General features: G+C 47.3%; 1 protein-coding gene across 4 annotated transcripts in view; it reads left to right on the top strand.

Moving 5' to 3' along the window:
• The window catches only part of MIB2 (MIB E3 ubiquitin protein ligase 2), a 95,304-nt gene that overhangs the window by 23,155 nt on the left and 48,480 nt on the right, over positions 1–23,669 (top strand). For 2 of the 4 annotated variants that reach the window (XM_069742457.1, XM_069742460.1), the window contains exon 2: positions 10,928–11,110. The exons of the other annotated variants lie outside the window; for them this stretch is intronic. The gene's annotated coding sequence lies outside the window, so the exon portion shown is untranslated. The remainder of the gene's footprint in view (positions 1–10,927; positions 11,111–23,669) is intronic. 4 annotated transcript variants of the gene reach the window in all.

Here is a 23,669-nt window from a genome sequence, read left to right on the forward strand (position 1 = left end):
CCCACAGCGTCTCATCATCCACTACACAGCCCCTCATCATTATCCCTCCATTCCCCACAGCCTCTCATCATCCACTACACAGCCCCTCATCATTATCCCTCCAATCCCCACACACCTCGGTAATCTCCTCACATGGCTGCATGCTGCAGACCCTCAGTCCTCCTCACCAATAGCAGATGATGGGGAATAACAGGGTAGTGCCTGCTAGATTCCAACATGCCCAATCCTTTATTTTCCCATTAGATAAGCCACCACTAATGGCGCCTGCAGACAAGCGTATGAAAAGTCATCCGCGTTTCATCCAAAAACTCAGACATTTTTGTATAATTTTCATCAGATTTTCATCCATGCGTCTGCATTTTCACATTCATGACATTCATGCTTTCATGCGTCTTGGCAGCTTTCCACCAGGCTTTCACACGGCTTCTGGGGCAAAAATGTCAGCAGTTCTTCTTTGTTTGATGGCTCGTGACGATCAATCATCCTCTTGATTACATTCCAGAGGTTTTCAATGGGGTCCAGGTCTGGAGATTGGGCTGCCCATGACAAGGTTTTGATGTGGTGGTCTCTCAATTTTTGCCAGAGATAGATATAGATAATTTTCCAAGGTGTGTATATCACTTATTTGGATTCTGCAAGCTGTACCGCTTGCTGAAAGTCTACCTAGGTTTGGACAACCCTTTACAAGGCTCCGTATGTGTATTGCCTTGTAGACCGTGGTCCTGGTATATTCCCTGTATAATTTGGATCATCGCACCAAAATAATATGCCCACCCTTTTGACATATTGTTTATACTGACCACTAGCCTTACATAGATGTTAAAGGAGCTTTCCACCACTTTTTTTTCGTAAACCTACTAGAGGAAAAGGAAAGCTTACAAAATGTGTGTTACTCTGAATCCCTCTGCTCCAGCACCTCCACTCTGGCGGTCTTCCTCCGGACCAGAAGTGATAACATCCAGCCAATTCATGGAGAACCCGGATCTATTTCCCTACATTACAAGCTCTGGGAGCGGATCTTATGTTATTTCTGAGTCAATGTTCACACAACACAAATGTTTGGTGTAAACAGAATGTCCTGTAAACGTAACATGAAGGTAGCAATAGTCAGCCTGTGATCTGTACACACGGAGCATAGCCCGAGCACGTACACCTAATACAAGACATGGACCAGGGCCAGTTCTCCATTTATTACTGTATACAGTGTGTCACAATGTATTTATTACTGTATACAATGTATCCAACCTACAGTAATGCTCAAAGGGATAACTGGAATAAGGGATAGAGGGTGAAGGGTCTCTGAGGATATGTCTGCTCTTAAAGGAGCAGTTTCCCTAACACGACAACCCCTTTTCTATATGCTAATTGTCTCTTCAGAGAAGAAGAGGACTACACCCATAATACCACCTAAAGGAAGTAGCAATCTTAAAAGTCAAAATTGAGCCTTGCCAAATGACTTAGGATAAAAGCCAAACCAGAATCTCAATTTGTAGACACCGTATTTCTGGATGTTGCCCCTCGTCAGTGCAAAGTATGAGATCTGATGTGGTTAGGTGAGAGGCTTAAGACTGGGATCTAAGGGGTAAGGTTTCAACTTGTGGAGAGTGAGGAGCCAAGCCTGGCATGTTACAGTGAGGAGGCTTATACACCATGCATGCTCCTCTGGACCGTGTCTGCAAATTGAGATTCCGGGTTGGCTTTTATCCTAAGTAGCATGGCAAGGCTCATGACAGGTCGATGTTGTCTGTTAGGCTAGGCTATGTTCACATGTTGCGTTTTTATGTTTTTTTGTTTTTTTTTGCTGCACTTTTGTTGTCTCTTGTGCATGGTGATTAAGTTTAGTGCCCCCCCCCCCCCCCTCAAAAGAAAACAAAAACCCATGCTTCAACTTCCTTAGGTTTTTGCACCAAAAACACAGCAAAAACTGATACCTGCCTTTTCTGCTGCGTTTTTGCCCTTACCCATTGTTTTCCTATGGGTGAAAAAACTGTAAAAATGCTGAAACAAGTGACATGTTGAAGTTTGCAAAAACGCAGCAGTTTTCCAGATCAGACAGGAATAAAAAAAACAACAACAATGTGTGTGCATGAGATTTTTGAAATGTCATAGCCTTTGCTGGTGCTGTAAAATGCAGCTGAAAATTTGCATAAAAAAGAAATTGCAAAAACGCAACTGGTGAACTATAACCTTAGGATTGTTACTTCCAATAGGTGACCTCAGGACACGACTTCACATCCGGATGGAGTCATTCCTCACAAATTTGGTTTGTGTTTGTTGTTACTCTTAGTAATTAAGAGTAGCAACAAACACAAACACATAAAGCCGCAGAAGCGGTGCTGTATACACACGCCCTGACCAATGCTTGCCATGGTCCCTCATCTGGCCTGTGTATATAACCCGTTGTTGGAATTGTTTGCTCTTTGTTTATTGTTTGCCAATTCGAGATTTAGGAAGTGGAGTGAATGATAGCAGCCTGGTGTGACAAGCCAAGCCTGGCAGGTCAGAGTGAGGAGACTTATAAGCCATGCATGCTCTGCAGTTGCATTACTGCATGCGACGTAATGTGGCGCAGCGATTTACTAAAGAAAAAATACAAATTTTCTTTATCTGATTGCAAATCACAAATGACTTTTCATCATAGAAATCAATTCTGGGCTCACAATATCAGCCATTTTCGTTTTTGTGTAATCGGTGTTGCAAATAGTAAACGTGCTTGCAACGTGCAGCCAAATTGCGCTGTAACATAGCTGCGCGTCTTCAGTGCGAGCTGCAGTTAAATCACCGTAGAGCCGTAACTGCGGGTCGGAGCCAGTTTAAAGGGGATGTCCAAGGACTTTGATACTGATGGGATATCCACACGTCTGTTTTTTTTCCCATACGGGAAATGGACCGAGTTTCAACAGGGGTCTCCAGAGCCCTACCAGACCCCTGTTATTACTTCTGCATGCCCACATAATAATAATAATCCTTTTATTTATACATCTAGTGTGTATAACACAGGTCAATTTAATAATAAGACACCGAGCTATTGACATTGGGCACGTTTGCTGTCTCCGTCAGATTTCCTCCTCTCCTGTCTTGGGCTGAGGATCTTTTCTGTGTCTGTCGTCTGTGTGTGGGCATCGCCAGTATGGCTGCACAGAGGAGCAGTTGTGATGGCATATGGGCGCATCAGAATATATTCATGAGCACTGGCCGCCCACGTCATCAGCTGAAATTAGCCCCGGAGGTGTCTCGGTCCACGGTGTACTATAAGTGCATGTAGGGGAAAGACGTACGTCAGCTATGGGTCGCTATCTCCCCCTAGAACCATTGCTGACATTTACGGGTCTCACAATGGGGAGATCTGCCCGCACGTCATCTTCTCATCGTTGCGTCATTACTTTTTCTAACCTCTGTCAATACAAATGATCGAATCCGTTAGGAGCGAAACACGTGGCTGGAGAAGGAGTTAATCGTTTTCTTTGTTACATTTTCTACCCCCCCCCCCTTTCATTTCCTTGCTAGCAGATGGGGACACATAAATATTAATGCGTGTCCCGAGGCTCGGGGACGTGATGATTAGTGTTCACGTTGGGAGGAGAGTGGGTTGTGTTCGGCTGGCGGACACATGAGTTGCTGAGATTGCATTAATACATTTTCTCCTTCTGATCATCGCCGAATTCAGAGATACACGATATATTGTCTGCAACCTGTGTCACCTACAGCTCGTAGAACTACAAGTCCCAGCACAGCATGTGGCTGGTTAAAGATTACTACACTAAAAGGGATATCAAAGATGATCTCCAGCGGGGAGATCTAAAGGGTCAACAGTCTTTGCATAAATCAATAATACAGGTGAATTAGGCTCCTTTATCCTCTTATGAGCCACTTCTTACTCACCTCAGTCCCTTCTAAATGCATTCATTCCGAAAAATTGCTATAATCCATTTCGTACAACGCAGATGCTGAGAGGTCAGAGTCTATAGAGAGCACATGCGGAGGAGCAGAGAGAGACAGTCTGTGCTGCTTCTTTCTAGTAAGTTTATCTCCCCTACTGCTGGATTCACAGCTACACTGCTCAGTACCGCTCAACATTATCCTCAATGTGGCTGCTTTTGTATCTGTGCTACATAAAACAGGAGATATGAGAACCCTGGGTTAATAGGAGAGGTGTTAGGGGCTTAAAATCTACTGTCCTGTATGGATATTGCTTTTTACAGTAAATTTGGTGCTGCAGATAGTTCAGGGATGGTGGGGAGTTACGGACCTGATCGGACAGAGTCACAGGCGTTCTATACAGCTGCAGGTATTTGTGTGTTCAGCCGAACCTCTAACCAGGGCGCCCATTGCTTACCACGTGTAGAATACGACACTTAGACCCGGGGGACCCCCTCGTGTACTCCACCTGCCATTATTTGTGCTAGTGATAGTGGCGTGGGGTATGACCCAGGGTGACATTGACTCCTTAGGTGCCGGTGTCATCTACACTGAAGCCGTGCGATCTCTGACGCCTCTATATACTGACATTAATGGGCCTCAATGATGGGGGTTATAGTAGTGTTGTAAGCGGACAAGTGCGGTCCTATTCCTTTGTTCAGTATCTGTATAACTCCCTAGTGAGAATGATGCTGGAGGCGAGAACCCAACATAACCCAGTGCCGTGAGCAGCTATCGGTGCCACCAGGAATGGCGGCCACGTATACCATCCATTAGTGGTTTCTGCACAGAGCTATTCATGTCATGTGAATGACTGACCTTCAGTGGTCTGACTTCACGAATGGAGGTCGGTTGGGACTATGTAGTAGCCCACCCCTACAGATCACACGTGGGAGTTTTATCTTCCAGGGGCCATGACCGTGCAGGGCGGCACAGAGCGTTGGCATCTGAATTATGCCACAGGTTTTACTTTAGGAAACTTGAAAGTGATGTGCAGCGTATATAGGAGTATTCATGTTTATAGGGCGGTATTAGTGTATGTAGTGTGGTAAGGTATGGAGTATGGTAGCACATACGGTGTGAGATGACATGTGCAGCGTATATAGCAGTATTCATGTATATGGCGGTATTAGTGTATGCAGTGTGGTGAGGTATGGAGTATGGAAGCACATACAGTGTGAGATGACGTGAGCAGGGTATATAGGAGTGTATAGGAGTATTCCTGTGTATGGCGGTATTAGTGTATGTAGTGTGGTAAGGTATGGAGTATGGTAGTACATACAGTGTGAGATAATGTGTGCAGGGTATATAGGTGTATTCATGTATATGACGGTATTAGTGTATGTAGTGTGGTAAGGTATTGAGATGACGTGTGCAGGGTATATAGGTGTATTCATGTATATGACGGTATTAGTGTATGTAGTGTGGTAAGGTATGGAGTATGGTAGCACATACAGTGTGAGATAATGTGGGCAATGTATATAGGTGTATTCATGTATATGGCGGTATTAGTGTATGCAGTGTGGTGAGGTATGGAGTATGGAAGCACATACAGTGTGAGATGACGTGTGCAGGGTATATAGGAGTGTATAGGAGTATTCATGTGTATGGCGGTATTAGTGTATGTAGTGTGGTGAGGTATGGAGTATGGTAGCACATACAGTGTGAGATGACATGTGCAGGGTACATAGGTGTATTGAATAGGGCGGTATTAGTGTATGTAGTGTGATAAGGTATGGAGTATGGTAGCACATACGGTGTGAGATGAGGTGTGCTGGGTACATAGGTGTATTGTATATGGCGGTATTAGTGTATGTAGTGTGGCAAGGTATGGAGTATGGTAGCACATACGGTATGAGATAATGTGGGCAATGTATATAGGTGTATTCATGTGTATGGCGGTATTAGTGTATGTAGTGTGGTGAGGTATGGAGTATGGTAGTACATACAGTGTGAGATAACGTGTGCAGGGTATATAGGTGTATTCATGTATATGACGGTATTAGTGTATGTAGTGTGGTAAGGTATTGAGATGACGTGTGCAGGGTATATAGGTGTATTCATGTATATGACGGTATTAGTGTATGTAGTGTGGTAAGGTATGGAGTATGGTAGCACATACAGTGTGAGATAATGTGGGCAATGTATATAGGTGTATTCATGTATATGGCGGTATTAGTGTATGCAGTGTGGTGAGGTATGGAGTAAGGTAGCACATACAGTGTGAGATGACGTGTGCAGGGTATATAGGAATATTCATGTGTATGGCGGTATTAGTGTATGTAGTGTGGTGAGGTATGGAGTATGGTAGCACATACAGTGTGAGATAATGTGGGCAATGTATATAGGTGTATTCATGTATATGGCGGTATTAGTGTATGTAGTTTGGTGAGGTATGGAGTATGGAAGCACATACAGTGTGAGATGACGTGTGCAGGGTATATAGGAGTGTATAGGAGTATTCATGTGTATGGCGGTATTAGTGTATGTAGTGTGGTGAGGTATGGAGTATGGTAGCACATACAGTGTGAGATGACATGTGCAGGGTACATAGGTGTATTGAATAGGGCGGTATTAGTGTATGTAGTGTGATAAGGTATGGAGTATGGTAGCACATACGGTGTGAGATGAGGTGTGCTGGGTACATAGGTGTATTGTATATGGCGGTATTAGTGTATGTAGTGTGGTAAGGTATGGAGTATGGTAGCACATACGGTATGAGATGACATGTGCAGGGTACATAGGTGTATTCATGTATATGGCGGTATTAGTGTATGCAGTGTGGTGAGGTATGGAGTAAGGTAGCACATACAGTGTGAGATGACGTATGCAGGGTATATAGGAGTATTCATGTGTATGGCGGTATTAGTGTATGTAGTGTGGTGAGGTATGGAGTATGGTAGCACATACAGTGTGAGATAATGTGGGCAATGTATATAGGTGTATTCATGTATATGGCGGTATTAGTGTATGTAGTTTGGTGAGGTATGGAGTATGGAAGCACATACAGTGTGAGATGACGTGTGCAGGGTATATAGGAGTGTATAGGAGTATTCATGTGTATGGCGATATTAGTGTATGTAGTGTGGTGAGGTATGGAGTATGGAAGCACATACAGTGTGAGATGACGTGTGCAGGGTATATAGGAGTGTATAGGAGTATTCATGTGTATGGCGGTATTAGTGTATGTAGTGTGGTGAGGTATGGAGTATGGTAGCACATACAGTGTGAGATGACATGTGCAGGGTACATAGGTGTATTGAATAGGGCGGTATTAGTGTATGTAGTGTGATAAGGTATGGAGTATGGTAGCACATACGGTATGAGATGACGTGTGAAGGGTATATAGGTGTATTCATGTATATGGCGGTATTAGTGTATGTAGTGTGATGAGGTATGGAGTATGGTAGCACATACGGTGTGAGATGACATGTGTAGGGTATATGCTGTAGGTGTATTGTATATGGCGGTATTAGTGTACGTAGTGACTGTAGAGGGCAGTAATGTGTATGATGCAGATCTAGCAGTGTATGTACATATAGTGACAGTGGTGCTGCAGAGTATTGCACCGTCACTACCTCCGCCGGTCGTTAGTTGCAGCGTCCTCTGCGCTCCGCCTGCCGTACCGGATTTGCATGGTGATGAGGAGGGGTAGCTGTAAGTCGGTCATGCTGTGACTTCTGTGCACCGGGCCCCGCGCTCACCCAGGGGCAGCCGCGTACATCCCAGTGTGCTGCCCGTCTGCAGCCTCCAGCTCCGGGACAATAGGATGCGATGCCCTGAGGCGGGCGCTCTCGTCTCCTCGCTGCCTTGCCGTTGGCAGGCAGAGCCATATTCAGGGTCGCTGCTGCAGCTGCTGCGGCTCCTCTCCTGTGATCATCCCTGTGTTTGGCTTCCACAATCGGCTGGCGGTGTGGAGTCCCATAACCTGACCGGGGGACCGTTCACCTGAGCTGACCGGGGGGCCGTTCACCTGAGCTGACCGGGGGGCCGTTCACCTGAGCTGACCGGGGGGCCGTTCACCTGAGCTGACCGGGGGGCCGTTCACCTGAGCTGACCGGGGGGGCCGTTCACCTGAGCTGACCGGGGGGGCCGTTCACCTGAGCTGACCGGGGGGCCGTTCACCTGAGCTGACCGGGGGGCCGTTCACCTGAGCTGACCGGGGGGCCGTTCACCTGAGCTGACCGGGGGGCCGTTCACCTGAGCTGACCGGGGGGCCGTTCACCTGAGCTGACCGGGGGGCCGTTCACCTGAGCTGACCGGGGGGCCGTTCACCTGAGCTGACCGGGGGGCCGTTCACCTGAGCTGACCGGGGGGCCGTTCACCTGAGCTGACCGGGGGGCCGTTCACCTGAGCTGACCGGGGGGCCGTTCACCTGAGCTGACCGGGGGGCCGTTCACCTGAGCTGACCGGGGGGCCGTTCACCTGAGCTGACCGGGGGGCCGTTCACCTGAGCTGACCGGAGGGCCGTTCACCTGAGCTGACCGGGGGGCCGTTCACCTGAGCTGACCGGGGGCCGTTCACCTGACCGGGGGACCGTTCACCTGACCGGGGGACCGTTCACCTGACCGGGGGACCGTTCACCTGACCGGGGGACCGTTCACCTGACCGGGGGACCGTTCACCTGACCGGGGGACCGTTCACCTGACCGGGGGACCGTTCACCTGACCTGACCGGGGGACCGTTCACCTGACCTGACCGGGGGACCGTTCACCTGACCTGACCGGGGGACCGTTCACCTGAGCGTCTCCTGCGCTGTGACCCGGGGGTGACACCTGCGCCTGTGGAGGGAACCTGACAACAGCAGCGTATTAATATCCGCTCTTCACTAATCACAACTCCACATTTCCAATAAAGGGCTTCCATGGCTGAACGGTAAGAGACCACCGTAAGAGGAGGCCGGAGGTAGTATCTGGGGGCTACCAGGGCGTCTGGAGGGATTATAGGGTTAACGCCATTGTGGCATATTCGCCGGGTTACTTCTGTTGTTATATTTGCTTTATGTGTTTTCTTTTTTTACGTTGGCCATTTGTGTGTATGTTGTGATATCTGACGGGTCAGTAGTCACTTTTGGTTCTGATGTTGGAGACCCCCGACTGGAGGGGTACAAGCATAAATTAAGCCGTATAGACAATATACATCTCTGTGTGTATATACGGTAGATGGACCAATATATACCCACAGTAGATAAATGATGTGTATGATGGCAATTTGTACAGCACTACGGAATATGTCGGCCTATGTATTGGACTCCTTCAATTAGAGGGGCTGTCCAGGACTGAGGTCTCACAGCCCTACCCTTAGGCACTCCACGATAATCTGTTACTAGGTCTCGCTTTTGCCGGAAGTACACGGTGTGCGAGGCTCAAACACCACATAGTGGCCGTTCTCAGATACTGCAGCTCAGCCCCTATTAAGTTGCATAGGAGCTGAGCTGCAGTACCCGAGAACGGCCACTATGCAGTGTATGGAGCTGCACCACTTATCAGCTGATTGTGGGGATGCAAGGTGGTGGACCCCAAACTATTTAATATTGTTTAGCTATCCTTTGGAAAGGTCATCAGTATCTCAGACAACCCCTTTAAGCAGGACAAAGCCACTGTAGAGATGAATGTATAAAAGGCCGGGAAAAGGACATGAAAAGTTCTTTGGTTGGTTTGCAACATTATATAATATTATTATTAAGCTGAAGTCCAGGAGGCTCTACTGATGCTCCAACACGAGCAAATAGCTTCCTAAGGCCTTTTACCTTGTTCTGCTCAAGATTTCATATTTTTGAAGGGGGCTGGCCATTGCAATCTGTTCACTAGTCCAGCCAGCCCTTTTTGCTGTCACGCTCTGTTCACTAGCTCAGCCAGCCCTTTTTGCTGTCACCCTCTGTTCACTAGTTCAGCCAGCCCCTTTTGCTGTCACGCTCTGTTCACTAGTTCAGCCAGCTCCTTTTGCTGTCACGCTCTGTTCACTAGCTCAGCCAGCCCCTTTTGCTGTCACGCTCTGTTCACTAGCTCAGCCAGCCCCTTTTGCTGTCACGCTCTGTTCACTAGCTCAGCCAGCCCCTTTTGCTGTCATGCTCTGTTCACTAGCTGAGCCAGCCCCTTTTGCTGTCACCCTCTGTTCACTAGCTCAGCCAGTCCCTTTTGCTGTCACGCTCTGTTCACTAGTTCAGCCAGCCCTTTTTGCTGTCACGCTCTGTTCACTAGCTCAGCCAGCCCTTTTTGCTGTCACACTCTGTTCACTAGCTCAGCCAGCCCCTTTTGCTGTCACCCTCTGTTCACTAGCTCAGCCAGCCCCTTTTGCTGTCACGCTCTGTTCACTAGCTCAGCCAGCCCCTTTTGCTGTCACGCTCTGTTCACTAGCTCAGCCAGCCCCTTTTGCTGTCACCCTCTGTTCACTAGCTCAGCCAGTCCCTTTTGCTGTCACGCTCTGTTCACTAGTTCAGCCAGCCCTTTTTGCTGTCACGCTCTGTTCACTAGCTCAGCCAGCCCTTTTTGCTGTCACACTCTGTTCACTAGCTCAGCCAGCCCCTTTTGCTGTCACCCTCTGTTCACTAGCTCAGCCAGCCCCTTTTGCTGTCACGCTCTGTTCACTAGCTCAGCCAGCCCCTTTTGCTGTCACGCTCTGTTCACTAGTTCAGCCAGCCCCTTTTGCTGTCACGCTCTGTTCACTAGCTCAGCTAGCCCCTTTTGCTGTCATGTCTGGTACAGTGGCAGAGAAATGGGGCTGGCTTAGCTAGTGACTGGAGTCTGACAGCCAGCCCCTGCACATGGCTGACACTGGAAGGAGGAGGATTATGCTCTCAACCATGTCAAGCAAATGCGGAAGCAGAGCTGCTGTAACCAGCACTGACTGCTGTCTGTCCGTCATGCCTTCATAATGGAAGTATATTAGTGAGATGTATTAATTACAATCTTACATACATATAAAGCACATTATTTTATCTGCACAATCCCTTTAAATATTACATTTCTGTTTTTAAATTAAAATATTGTACTTTTATGGTGCCCCCTAGTGGTCTCAGAACAATCACCTAATACATCCAGTGAGATGATGCCGCCTCGAATGCGCTGGGACTTACATCGTCCACCTACAAGATCAGGTTGGCCATACTGAGCATGTGCGACCACCAGGACACGACAGATTAGGTGGACATTCTGAGAGGGAATCCGATGAACAGCCGGGGGCGTCATAACAAGTATGTAGCTGCTATATCTACACACACGAGAATTTTTTTCATTATTTGTTCCCAGTTGACCATGTGTTCTGTTTTGCCTCATCTAACAGAGCAGATAGACGTCTGATAGCCAGACAGCCCCACTAGCGCTCAGGCGCAGGGTATTAATGCATGCATGAATTTATTTATATCAAGTCTCGATAGCCGGCCCTGTTCCCGTTCACGACCTGTGTCAGCAAAGCCGCATTATCCGGCGAATCCCTTTAATGCTTGTTTTGCTTTGTCATTTGTAAGCAAGGATTAAAGGTCTCCATACATGTGCTCCGCTGCGGATCTGTAGGGTTTGCTGCGATGTGACTGGTCAGCACATGGCCAAGCCTTGTGAATCCACAGTTCATTACCGCCAGCTATTGACAATTGTAAGGTCATTTCCTTTGGATGCCCCCAACACCAACCCTTCATCTTTATAGTTTTCTCTGGTTCTAATCTGTGGTCTAAAATGACAGCAAACTGCTGTAACTATTATTCTGGAATTTACAGATGTAGCAAAGATGTCTATTAGGGGGTCGACTTCATCGGTGACATGTTATAGAAAAAACTCCAGTCAAAGACTGAAAGAATATCCCTGTATTTTGCACCATCCATCTATCCCTCGAGTCTGACCATTTTCCCTGGACCTGCTGTCGAAAAACATCCCTACAGCATGATGCTGACACCACCATGTTTCACTGTGAGGATGGTGTTCTTGTGGTGATGGGCTGTTTTGGTTTGGCGCCAGACATATCCTTTAACTTGGTGGCCAAAACGTTTAATTTTGGCCTTATCTGACCATAGCACCTTCCTCCATACATTTGGGGATTGTCCCACATATCTTTTGGCAAATGCAAAACAATTTTTGTATGCAAGTAAAGGCTTTTTTTCTGCCCACTCTTCCATAAAGGGCACCTCTATGGAGTGTACGGCTTATTGTGGTCGTATGGACAGATACTCCAGTCTGTGCTTGGGAACTCTGCAGCTCCTTCAGTGTTACCTTCTTCTCTGACTAATGCCCTCCTTGCCCGGGCTGAGAGTTTTGGTGGGCGCCCTCTCTTGGCAGGTTTGTGGTGGTACCATGTTCTTTCCATTTGATGATAATGGATTTGATGGTGCTTCGGGGGAATCATCGGAGATTGGGATTTTTATTATAACCCAACCCTGACATAGTGGTGTTTGAGAATACTTATGTATTATTGTTAGTTTATGGTACAAAAAAAAAAAAATAATACCGCCATGTGAACAGGGCTTTATGTTGGCAGTCAGCAACAATCATCCGAATGCCTAGACAATACCTGTAGTTCAGATTTCCGTTTTGGTTACAGTTAAGACATTCCTCTCTGGATCGGATTCAACCTAATTTCCTTTTATTGTTTGTGTTTCTTTTTTTTTATTATTGATTTTCTAGATTAAAAGCAAAACGAGTTTTTGCATTTTTTGTAGAAAGTCTCTTGGGCACAGCCGGACCGCGCTTCTATTTTCGATAGTATTCTTCATTGTTTTTATAAAGGTTATATTTAGAGGAAGGCGGACAATTATTCCTAGTCCCATTTCACAGTCTAGCAGTCATCGGAGGTCATTGCAATCTCCTGAGCAAAGTTCTTTTAATAGGCCGGATGGATTGTCTGCATGTGGCAGAGGGAAGCCGCGCTGCGACTGAACGTGTGAGATATAGAAACATTTGATATTAGCATACAGTCGTGGCCGAAAGTGTTGGCTGTTGTGAATTCAGCTTTTGGGCTCCCTCCGGTGGTTGTAGAGGGTAATGCAGTTGTGCCTGGACTGCAGTAGTGGACAGGTGTATCTACTAATTGCAAAACTGACTGGAGTATATAGCTTTGCAGGATCCTTTAGTCAGTGCCAGTTGTCCATTGTTCTGGAAGGATTCACTTCCCTGCTGGTCTCTCCAGTTTGCTGTGCTTTTCTACAAAGATAAGTCCTTGCTTTGTTTTTGCTGTCCACCTGCGGTGGACCTTATAGTTCTGTGCATTTTCATGTTTTTGTCTTGTCCAGCTTAGTCTGTGAAGGATTTTTTGCAGCCTAGCTATTTCTCTGGAGATGCAGATATACCCCCCATGTCTTTAGTCAGATGTGGTGATCCGTATTTTCTGCGGTGGATATTTTCTAGTGTTTTTGTACTGACCGCATAGTACTCTGTTCTATTCTTTCTTTTTAGCTAGTATGGCCTCCTATGCTAAAATCTGATTTCATCTCTGCGTATGTTATTTCCCTCTCCTCTCACAGTCAATATTTGTGGGGGGCTGTCTATCCTTTGGGGATTTTCTCTGAGGCAAGATAGGTTTCCTGTTTCTGTCTTTAGGGGTAGTTAGATCTTAGGCTGTGCCGAGGGGTCTAGGGAGTGTTAGGTACCCCCCACGGCTACTTCTAGTTGCGCTGCTAGGTTCAGGGTTTGCGGTCAGTACAGGGACCACCTTCTCCAGAGTACGTCTCATGCTGCTCCTAGGCCACCAGATCATAACAGTTGGCACCCTTGAAGTTGTTCCAGAAAATTGGTGACACCCTCAACTTAATATTTGGTTGCACACCCTTTGGAATAAATGCCTGCAATCGATCACTTCCTATAACCACCAACAAGCTTCTTACACCTCTCATCTAGAATTTTGGAACACATTGCTGGCCACTTCAGAGCTCTCCAGAGCAATGCTTACAAGCTCTTTACAATAGAGCTTGTAATGCTGCTCGGAAGCTGACCAGATCTCTGGTTCCGGCCAGCTTCAGCGCCGTTGTGCTCCTCCGATGTTGCAGACAGAAAGTGGCTTCTGCTTGCAGCATCCGAGAGCGCACAGTTCGAGCCAACAGTGTGACAATGCTACTTCTTCGAACTGTCAATCAATCAGGAGCAAGCAGGAAGGTGGTAGGGAGGGGAGCTGTGTGCTCCTGAACAATAAGTTCATCATTTAAAAGGGTTGATATTCATCCGTGTAAAATAACAGCCAATAATCGCCTCTGGTATCGGCGTCATTCCAGCAAACTTGGCGCCTGGTTTCCCGGGGCTTGCATGACTTTGTCACGGGAGCCCTGCAGCCAGTCAGCCATCGCTTCACTCTCACTTCCTTCTGATGAAGCTGACACCCGTAAGAAGTGAGAGCTGCTGCTGGCTTCCTCCCAAGGTCCGCTTTGGTAGTTATGTACCTCATGGGATTGTCAGCTTTGCCAGACTCCTAAATAGTGACATTTTACAGGGGATGTACAGTCTGCGGTCACACCCCACTTCAGAGCTCTTCATGGCAGTGAATCAAAAAGGAAAACTACATGTGATCTCCCCAACTTGGCGTTTCGCGCGTGCTTCACCTGTGCTCGCAACTACAACCCCTGGCAAAAATTATGGAATCACCGGCCTTGGAGGATGTTCATTCAGTTGTTTAATTTTGTAGAAATAAAAGCAAATCACAGACATGGTACAAAGCTAAAGTCATTTCAAGTGGCAACTTTCTGGCTTTAAGAAACACTAAAAGAAATAAAGAACAAAAAATGTGGTAGTCAGTAATGGTTACTTTTTATAACCAAGCATAGGGGAAAATTATGGAATCACTCAATTCTGAGGAAAAAATTATGGAATCATGAAAAATAAACAGACAAAAAAACATCCCTAGTATTTTTTTTCCAACAATAAATTTTTATTGAAACATTTTCAAGTTTAGAAATGATGCAATAACAAAAGTATCATTACAAACTGTAATTTCAGCATGTGCATAAAAAGCGTGTAAGTGAGTAACACGTAGTTCTTAGATGAAACAACTACAAGGGGTAGGGGGGAGATAGAGTAAGGCACATAAGGGGGAAAGAGGAAAAGGGAGGGGGAGGCCCGAGGATGAGATTGCGTTGTGTACAGCAGTTATGAAGAGTTATTCTGAATCAGACAGTTCAGGGTTGGTTAGGTAAAGTGCAGGTACCGCAAAGGGAGTGTGGTTGGTGTATTCCGCCCAGGGAAGCCATACTCTTTCGAATTTACCAACTTTGTCCGTGAGAATAGCCGACAGTTTCTCATTTATCATATACCAGGAGAGGCGAGACTTGACTGCGGAAAAATCTATAGCTGTTTTTTTCCAGGCCAAAGCTATTGTTTGCTTGGTTGCTAGAAATATAAATGATATAAGAGCCTGGGTGTGTTTGGGAATGTTGGGGATGCGTTTATTAAGCAGGGCCTCCCAAGGGTTCTTTCTGAGGTTTATATTTGTGACCGAGAAAACTAAATGGTAAACTCTGATCCACAGTCTCCTAACAGTCGGGCATAGCCACCAGATATGGAACATGTCTCCGGTAGAGTTGCATCCACTAAAGCAGTTTGGGGGGTAGTTGGCCACTGCCTTAGCTACTCTCGCTGGAGTCAGGTACCAACGGGTTAATACTTTATAATTAGTTTCTAACGTAAGGGTGTTTAAGATTCCTCCAGTTGAGGAGGACCAAATTTGGGACCATTCAGTGTCAGTCAGGGTAGATCCAATGTCGGACTCCCATCGAGATGTATATTTTAGACAATTTCTATGTGAGGGGGAGTTGATTTGCGAATAGAGGAGAGATATAGTACCTGAGGCATGGGGGTTTTGGCGGCATCTTTGTTCAAATGAAGTGAAAGAGTATGGGGGATCAGAGTTCTTCAGTAAAGAGCTGATAAAGTTCTTAAGTTGCAGGTATCGAAATACCTCTCCAGGGGGGAAACCATATTTTTCTCTGAGAGTTGGGAATGGGATAATCCCGTCCACGTTAAAGAGTTGGTGAACTCTAGTTATCCCCACTTCAACCCACTTATAGAAGTATCTTAGGGGACCCATACCTGGGGGAAATAGAACATTGCCCCAAATTGGGGCGAGGGGCAGAAAGGGTGAGATTAATTGTGAAGAGTATTTGTGGGAGTCCCAGATTGCAAGAGAGTGTTTTATTATGGGGTTTGAAATATGTTTGCGTTGGGTTGGGAGAATCCATAGTATTGTGTCTAGAGTGTCGGGCTGTAGCTCTGCGGCTTCTAGAGAAAGCCATAGTGGGGGTTCGGTGTAGGCATGATACAGGGTCAGTTGGCCTAATTGAGCTGCTCGATAGTATTTAGAGAGGTTGGGAACTCCCAGACCTCCTTTTAGGCGATGTCGGTAGAGAGTAGCTTTGTTAACCCTGGGGAGACCTCCCCTCCAGACAAAGGCATCTATTGCTCTTTGGGCCATTTTAAGGAAGTGCGATGGAATGGGGATTGGTAGGACACGAAATAGGTAAAGTAGCTTGGGGAGGATAGACATTTTAAGGGCTCGCACACCATCTAACCATGAAAGATGCAATTTCTCCCAAGACTGTAGCAAAAGGCGAAGTTTTCGAAACATGGGGGGATAGTTGGCCTTATAGAGAGAATCTAGGTTAGCTGTCAGTTTCACTCCCAAGTAGTCCAAGTGCTTAGTGACCCACTGGAAAGGAAAGTCGTTTTGGAGATTTGTTAGGGTATGTGTCCACGTTCAGGATTGCATCAGGATTTGGTCAGGATTTTTCATCAGTATTTGTGAGCCAAAACCAGGAGTGGAACAATTAGCGGAAAAGTATAATAGAAACATATGCACAACTTCTGTATTTATCATTCACTCCTGGTTTTGGCTTACAAAAACTGATGGAAAATCCTGACCAAATCCTGATGCAATCCTGAACGTGGACACATACCCTTATAGTTGATTGTGGGAGGGATATATTCATAGCGTAGGATTTGGTGGTATTTATTTGCAGGCCGGATTATTTTCCAAAGTTTTGTAAGGTTTGGAGAAGGGCCGATAGAGACTTCTGGGGGGACGATAAAAGGAGCAGGATGTCGTCTGCAAACATGAGTAGTTTGTGTGGGACCGCCGCTACCTCTACCCCTTGTATGTTGGTGTTGAGGCGTAGTTGGATGGCTAGTGGTTCGAACGCTAGAAGAAATAGTAGAGGTGAGAGAGGGCAACCTTGTCGGGTGCCTCTGCTGATTGGAAAAAGCGTAGAGGAAAAGCCACTATAGCGCACATAGGCGGAAGGGGAACTATAGAGTGCGTGAATCCAGGAGAGAAAATGGTCAGGAAACTTCCATCTCTCCAGCACCGCAAACATATAGGGCCACGATACAGAATCGAAGGCTTTTTTAATGTCTAATGACAGTAGCATACTTGATATACTACGGTGCTTGCAGAGATGTAGCAGGTGAGAAACCCTCCGTATGTTGTCAGAGGCCTGTCGACGCGGAACAAAGCCTACTTGGTCTTTATGGATTAATGCACCTAAGCCTGAGTTCAATCTTTGGGATAGGATTTTAGTCAATATTTTAAGGTCTATATTAACTAGAGATATCGGTCTATAATTAGACCAGAGTAAGTGATCTGTATTGGGCTTAGGTATCATAGAAATTGCGGCCGTTAATGAGGCCGCACCTGGTTTGTTTCCGTCTCTCAATGAATTGAAGTAGTTGACGAGGTGGGGGATCAGTACCGGGGCATATTTCTTACAGTAGAGGGCCGTGAACCCGTCGGGGCAGTTGGGGCACTGTACAACTGTCTAAGTTTCTGTTGAAACAAACAGACAATTTGTTGCGGGTTGGTTGTGACACCTGTGGAGGTGCGGAGACGTATGGGGGGTCTAGGTAAAGGTTGGCATTTCAAGCGGCGAGCGAGGTTGGAGATATTTTTATTGTTAAGGGCATAAAAGCGTTGCTGTGACCAGCGTATAGTTCGGTCAGCATTCTCAGAGAGGTGTAGATCTAATTCCGTCCGTGCATGGAGAAGATCTCGATACGTAGCAGGTAGGGGTACAGTTTTCATCTGGGACTCCAAAGTTGACACCCTGCTCTCCAATTCCGCTATCTTCGCGTTTCTATCTTTTTTTTTTACGAGAGGCCTCTTGGATACAGAAGCCGCTGAGTACTGCTTTGTGTGCCTCCCATAGGGAAACTGGCGAAGAAGCTGATTCCTTATTCAAAGAAAAATATTCATCAATGTGGTTTTTCAGTTTTTGGGCGATGTCCGGATAGGAGAGCAGTGAGTCATTTAGGGTCCAGTTGAACGAGCGGGGCCGCGGGTGGAGTGTTGAGCATGTGACCAGGTATGGGGAATGGTCTGACCAAGGGGTAGATTGGATTGAGATGTTTGATATGTTGGGAATAAAGGAAGGATGGACTAGGACATGATCAATTCTGGTGTATACTAGGTGGCGTGCGGAGAAAAAGGTATAGTCCCTTTCGGTGGGGTGAAGTTCCCTCCATAGGTCTATCCAGTGATATTGGGAGAGAAGTTTGTTGAGGACAGTCGAGTCAGCTGAAGGGTATGGGGGCGGAGGAGTAGGAGAATGGGGGCTTAAGGATTTGTCTAGGTTAGCTTTAAGTATGCAATTGGAGTCTCTACATAGAATTTTGGTGCCCTGTGCATGTTCTGAAATTAGTTCCAATAGTTGAGAGAAAAAGGCAGCCTGATGAGTATTAGGGGCATAATAGGAGACAAAGGTCACCAATTCGTCCGTTATAGTGCCCGTCACCATAATATAACGGCCTTCCTTGTCAATTACTGAAGACTTAAAAACAAACGGGACAGATTTCTTAAAACAGATAGCTACGCCTTTGGTTTTGTTTGGGGCATTAGCGGAGTAAAAGAGCGGGTAAGAGGCGGACAAGAATCTAGGACAGGATTTGGTTGAGAAGTGTGTCTCCTGGAGACATACTACATCTGCCTGCTGGGATCTATAATAGCGAAAAGCCTTAGTGCGTTTGTGTGGGGAGTTGAGTCCCCTCACGTTGTGCGATAAGATTGTGAGTGGCATTGTGAGAGGTTGGGAGGTAGGCTTGTGGTAATTGTTACTTGCGGTATATCGATGGGGGTGGAGGACGTCTTACAGAATAGACTTGATGGGTAATATAAGCTCGGGCAGGTAGTTGGGTTAGGGGGTGGGATAGGTTTGAAAGTGCCTGCGATGTAGGTGGGGTAAAAAGGCTTGTTAATGGGAAAGGGGGAACTGTAATATTGGCTAAGCACTATGTGCTGAGCAGCAGTGTGCGAGGACACTGTGGGGTCATTGGGGTCTGCTAGGGGCAGCGCATGGAAGAAAATTGTATACGGTCGTAACGGGGTACTGGAGTAAATGGGTAATAACGACGAGCTGGGGGTCTGCTTCTGCTATCCTAGGGATATTCAATGATGGCCTATCTTGTCAACTTATTATAGCTGCTAGTAAACGAAGGGCATAGATCTAATAACAAAACATAACAACTATGCCTAAAAATATAGCTAGCTAAGGCCATGGTGTAAATTTAAATACAGTTTAAACATTACATCGAGGTAGGATATGTGTAACCTGTCGCTAAAGCGTAACAGTTAACAGATAAAAAGAAGAAGAAACAACATTGTATTAACTAGTGGATTGAGCATATTCACTTGTCTATAGTGAAGATCAGGTCCGGCGATAGGTTCAATCCAGTCCAATGTCCCAGCCGGGGTGAAGGAAGCAGTAGTTTCCGGCCGGGGAATGTTGAAGTTCATTAGCGTCTATGGAGATAAACTAAGAAAGCACATATAACTAAATTATCCTAGACCTGTGGAGTATCTGGCAGGATAGCCAGTAGGGCATCAGGGGCCCAGAGTAGAGTCAGCGGTTGTTAAGCTTGTCACGGGGGGGGGGGGGGGGTTTTCAAGCGGAGCTCGCGGGCGGGATCGGCGGCTCTCAGGCCGAGGCTGAGAGGGGGCAAGCGGAGGAGATGAAGCTAAATCCATGAGCTGTAATTTGGCCAAGCAACAGCTCGCTCCCTCGGGGGAGAGAACTGTGTGGATCATATCATGATGAGAGAATATCAATTTAAAGGGGAATCCCCAACGATATTTGATATTGTTGGATCGCAGTACCTCCAAGTACGGCTTCATGGCTCGACGCTTGGCGATAGTGGGCAGCACGGTGGCGCAGTGGATAGCACTGCAGCCTTGCAGCGCTGGGGTCCTGGGTTCTAATCCCACTCAGGACAACATCTGCAAAGAGTTTGTATGTTCTCTCCGTGTTTGCGTGGGTTTCCTCCGGGTACTCCGGTTTCCTCCCACATTCCAAAGACATACTGATAAGGAATTTAGATTGTGAGCCCCATCGGGGACAGTGATGATAATGTGTGCAAAATGTAAAGCGCTGCGGAATATGTTAGCGCTATATAAAAAAAAATAAAGATAAAAAAGAAAATAAAGATAGTGGTGGGAGCCAAATCTGAGAACAGCTCGTACGAATGGCTTTGGAATGTTAGCGGTGCAGATTTTCTAGCCGCCTGCAGGAGCTGCTCTTTAGTTTTGTAAAAGTGCATTTTAAGAATGATGTCTCTCGGTGGGCCATCTGGCTTGTGCCTGCTCAGGGCTCTATGGATGCGGTCCATTTCTAGGCGCTCAATGGAGATTCCTGGTAGGAGTTCTTGAAACAGGGCAGTTGCGGTGGATTGTAGATCAGTGACCGTTTCTGGTATACCACTGATCCTGATATTGCTTCTACGGTCTCAGTTCTCAAAGTCCTCTAGCTTGCTGTTGAGGGTGTGGATCTCGTCATGTAGCATCTCGATGTCTTTTTCGTGAGTTGCTAAGTTTGCAATGGTCGAGTCCATTTTGTCTTCAAGGTCAGAGGTGCGGGAACCGAGTTCTCTGATTTCTTTGGTTAGGTCCTTAGTCAATTTATCCGACATCTTGAGCAGTTCAGAATGTAAAATAGATTGGAACTGCGACAGTAGAGCAGATTGTAGGGGTGTTAGGGGTCTTGGTTGTTGAGGCCGGGATCATCTCAGATTCTGCTCTGTCAGGTATAGAAGAGTTAGAGGACTCTGACTGTGAAAACGGACCGGAAGACATTTCAGCTTCCAGGTCCGTTAATGCGGCAAACCTGTTGCTGGGTTGTTTTGAAGTGGTTCTGCGCGCTTTAGGCATGAGGTCAATTAGAGTATAGGTGGGAGTAAGACCCTGTGATGTTTTTCCCCCGTATTAAGAAAGCTAAGATCTAAAACAGGACATATTGCGCAGTGACCCCTAGCAGGTGAGCGAGGGTTCGGTTACGGCATTATAACAATCTTTATGTTATTTCGTATACTAAGTCTGATTAGATTGTGCCAGTGGAGGTTGGCTCGGGGTAATAGTAGCGGATCTGGAGGCCGGAAGAGCCAGAAGCTGTCCGCAGGGGCCGGGAAGGGAACCACGATGGTGACAGTCCGTCGCTGCCCGTGCGTATCTAGCCGAGGAGGACAGCAGCCCCCCTGTGTTCAAGGCTTGGACCCCTCGCTGATGGCCCAGGTGGGGGCATATAACATGAGGTGACCTCTCACCTCTTCATGCTGGCGTCGGGAGGTCCTCTGTCCACCGGAGGGCTTCGGGGTTCCCGCAGCAGAGCGGTGGAGCGATTGTGCTCGGCGTGCAGCTTCAGGGGACAGTGCACAGCGTCTATGGGGCCACAATTAATGGCGGCGCGTCCCTCACTCTTCTTTCAAGCAGCCGGCACACAGCATGGGCCGCGCGCCCCCTAGAGGCCACAGCCTCCGCCGCGAGGCCCAGGCGTTGGGAGAAGCCCAGAGGACCAGCAGGCAGCACACAGCACAACGCGGCGGCAGTTCCGGGGCGTCCAGCGCTCGGGTGAGTACCGCCGGTCTGTCTCTTCAGCGGCGCAGATCGGGACGCACACCGGCACCTTTATGGCCCAGGGGGAGGCAGGACAACTTGTGGGCCCGCGGCGTCCGCTGCAACTCACCGCCTGGCGGCCTCCGCTCTCACTCGGCGACGTCCCGACCCCGGCAGCAAGGATCCTCCGGTTCCGGGGTGGTGGGGGTGGACGGACTTCACTGCCCGTTGACGTCCAGGTCGTCCCGCTAGTGCAGGGAGGTGCCGGAAGCTCTCCGGCCGGAATCCGGCCTCGCTAGCGTCTTACAGGCCTCAGGCCTGACTGTAGGCCTCGGACTGGCGCTGTGGTTCTAGACCGCTTTTTCCCTCATCCGCGGCCAGATATTGCGTCCGTGGCCCGGGGGCAATATGATGCTGCCCTTATTTTCTCTGGATGGGTGTCCGATTAGTGTTAAAGCGAGTAGATTACCCTGGTAGATCAGGGAGCTCAGGGAAGCACGTCTTGCTTCTTTGGCAGCTGGCCACGCCCCCAAAACATCCCTAGTATTTTGTTGCACCACCTCTGGCTTTTATAACAGCTTGCAGTCTCTGAGGCCTGGACTTAATGAGGGTCACACATGACTCTTCATCAATCTGGCTCCAACTTTCTCTGATTGCTGTTGCCAGATCAGCTTTGCAGGTTGGATTCTTGTCATGGACCATTTTCTTCAACTTCCACCAAAGATTTTCAATTGGATTGAGATCCGGACTATTTGCAGCCATGACATTGACCTTATGTGTCTTTTTTTCAAGGAATGTTTTCACAGTTTTTGCTCTATGGCAGAATGCATTATCATCTTGAAAAATGATTTCATCATCCCCAAACATCCTTTCAATTGATGGGATAAGAAAAGTGTCCAATATATCAACATAAACTTGTGCATTTATTGAAGATGTAATGACAGCCATCTCCCCAGTGTCTTTACCTGACATGCAGCCCCATATCATCAATGACTGTGGAAATTTGCATGTTCTCCTCAGGCAGTCATCTTTATAAATCTCATTAGAACGGCACCAAACAAAAGTTCCAGCATCATCCCCTTGCCCAATGCAGGTTCGCGATTCATCACTGAATATGACTTTCATCCTGTCATCCACAGTCAACGATTGCTTTTCCTTAGCCCATTGTAACCTTATTTTTTTCTATTTACTGTATATACGCGAGTATAAGCTGAGAATTTCAGCCCATTTTTTTAGGCTGAAATTGCCCCTCTCGGCTTATACTCGAGTCATACCCAGGGGTCGGCAGGGGAGGGGGAGCAGAGCTGTCTAATAATACTCACCTGCTCCTGGCGCGGTCCCTGGGCATCCCTCGTTCTCCGGGCGCCGGCAGCTTCTTCCTGTAGTGAGCGGTCACATGGTACTGCTCATTACAGTAATGAATATGGACCCGACTTCACTCCCATAAGGGTAGAGCCGCATATTCATTACTGTAATGAGCGGTACCATGTGACCGCTCACTACAGGAAGAAACTGCCGGGGAACAGACGTGCAGGGACCGCGCCAGGAGCAGGTGAGTATTATTAGACAGCTCTGCTCCCCCTCCCCTGCCGACCCCTGGGTATGACTTGAGTATAAGCCGAGAGAGGCAATTTCAGCCTAAAAAAATGGGCTGAAATCCCGGCGTCATGGCGCATAAAACCACTGCGGACATCTACCGCTTACACCCCCTGAGGAAGGAGCCGTTGTAGCGCTCCGAAACGCGCGTCGGGGTGGGCTCTGGATCCCCCCATGCTGGCGCACCTGTAGGTAATTATCTGGGTTCTATTTGTGGCCATTTTTTCATGTACTGGTGATTACATGGGATTAGCTATGGACATAATGGGCGTTTGTGCCCATCTGCATTAGCAGTATATTTGTTACTCATGTGCATAGTTGATCCCTTGTTGGGCTATATCTACGAGACAACATTACTATTCTGGCCTATATTCCCA

This window comes from Ranitomeya imitator, chromosome 10, assembly GCF_032444005.1.
Source record: "Ranitomeya imitator isolate aRanImi1 chromosome 10, aRanImi1.pri, whole genome shotgun sequence".
NCBI classification, from domain to species: domain Eukaryota; kingdom Metazoa; phylum Chordata; class Amphibia; order Anura; family Dendrobatidae; genus Ranitomeya; species Ranitomeya imitator.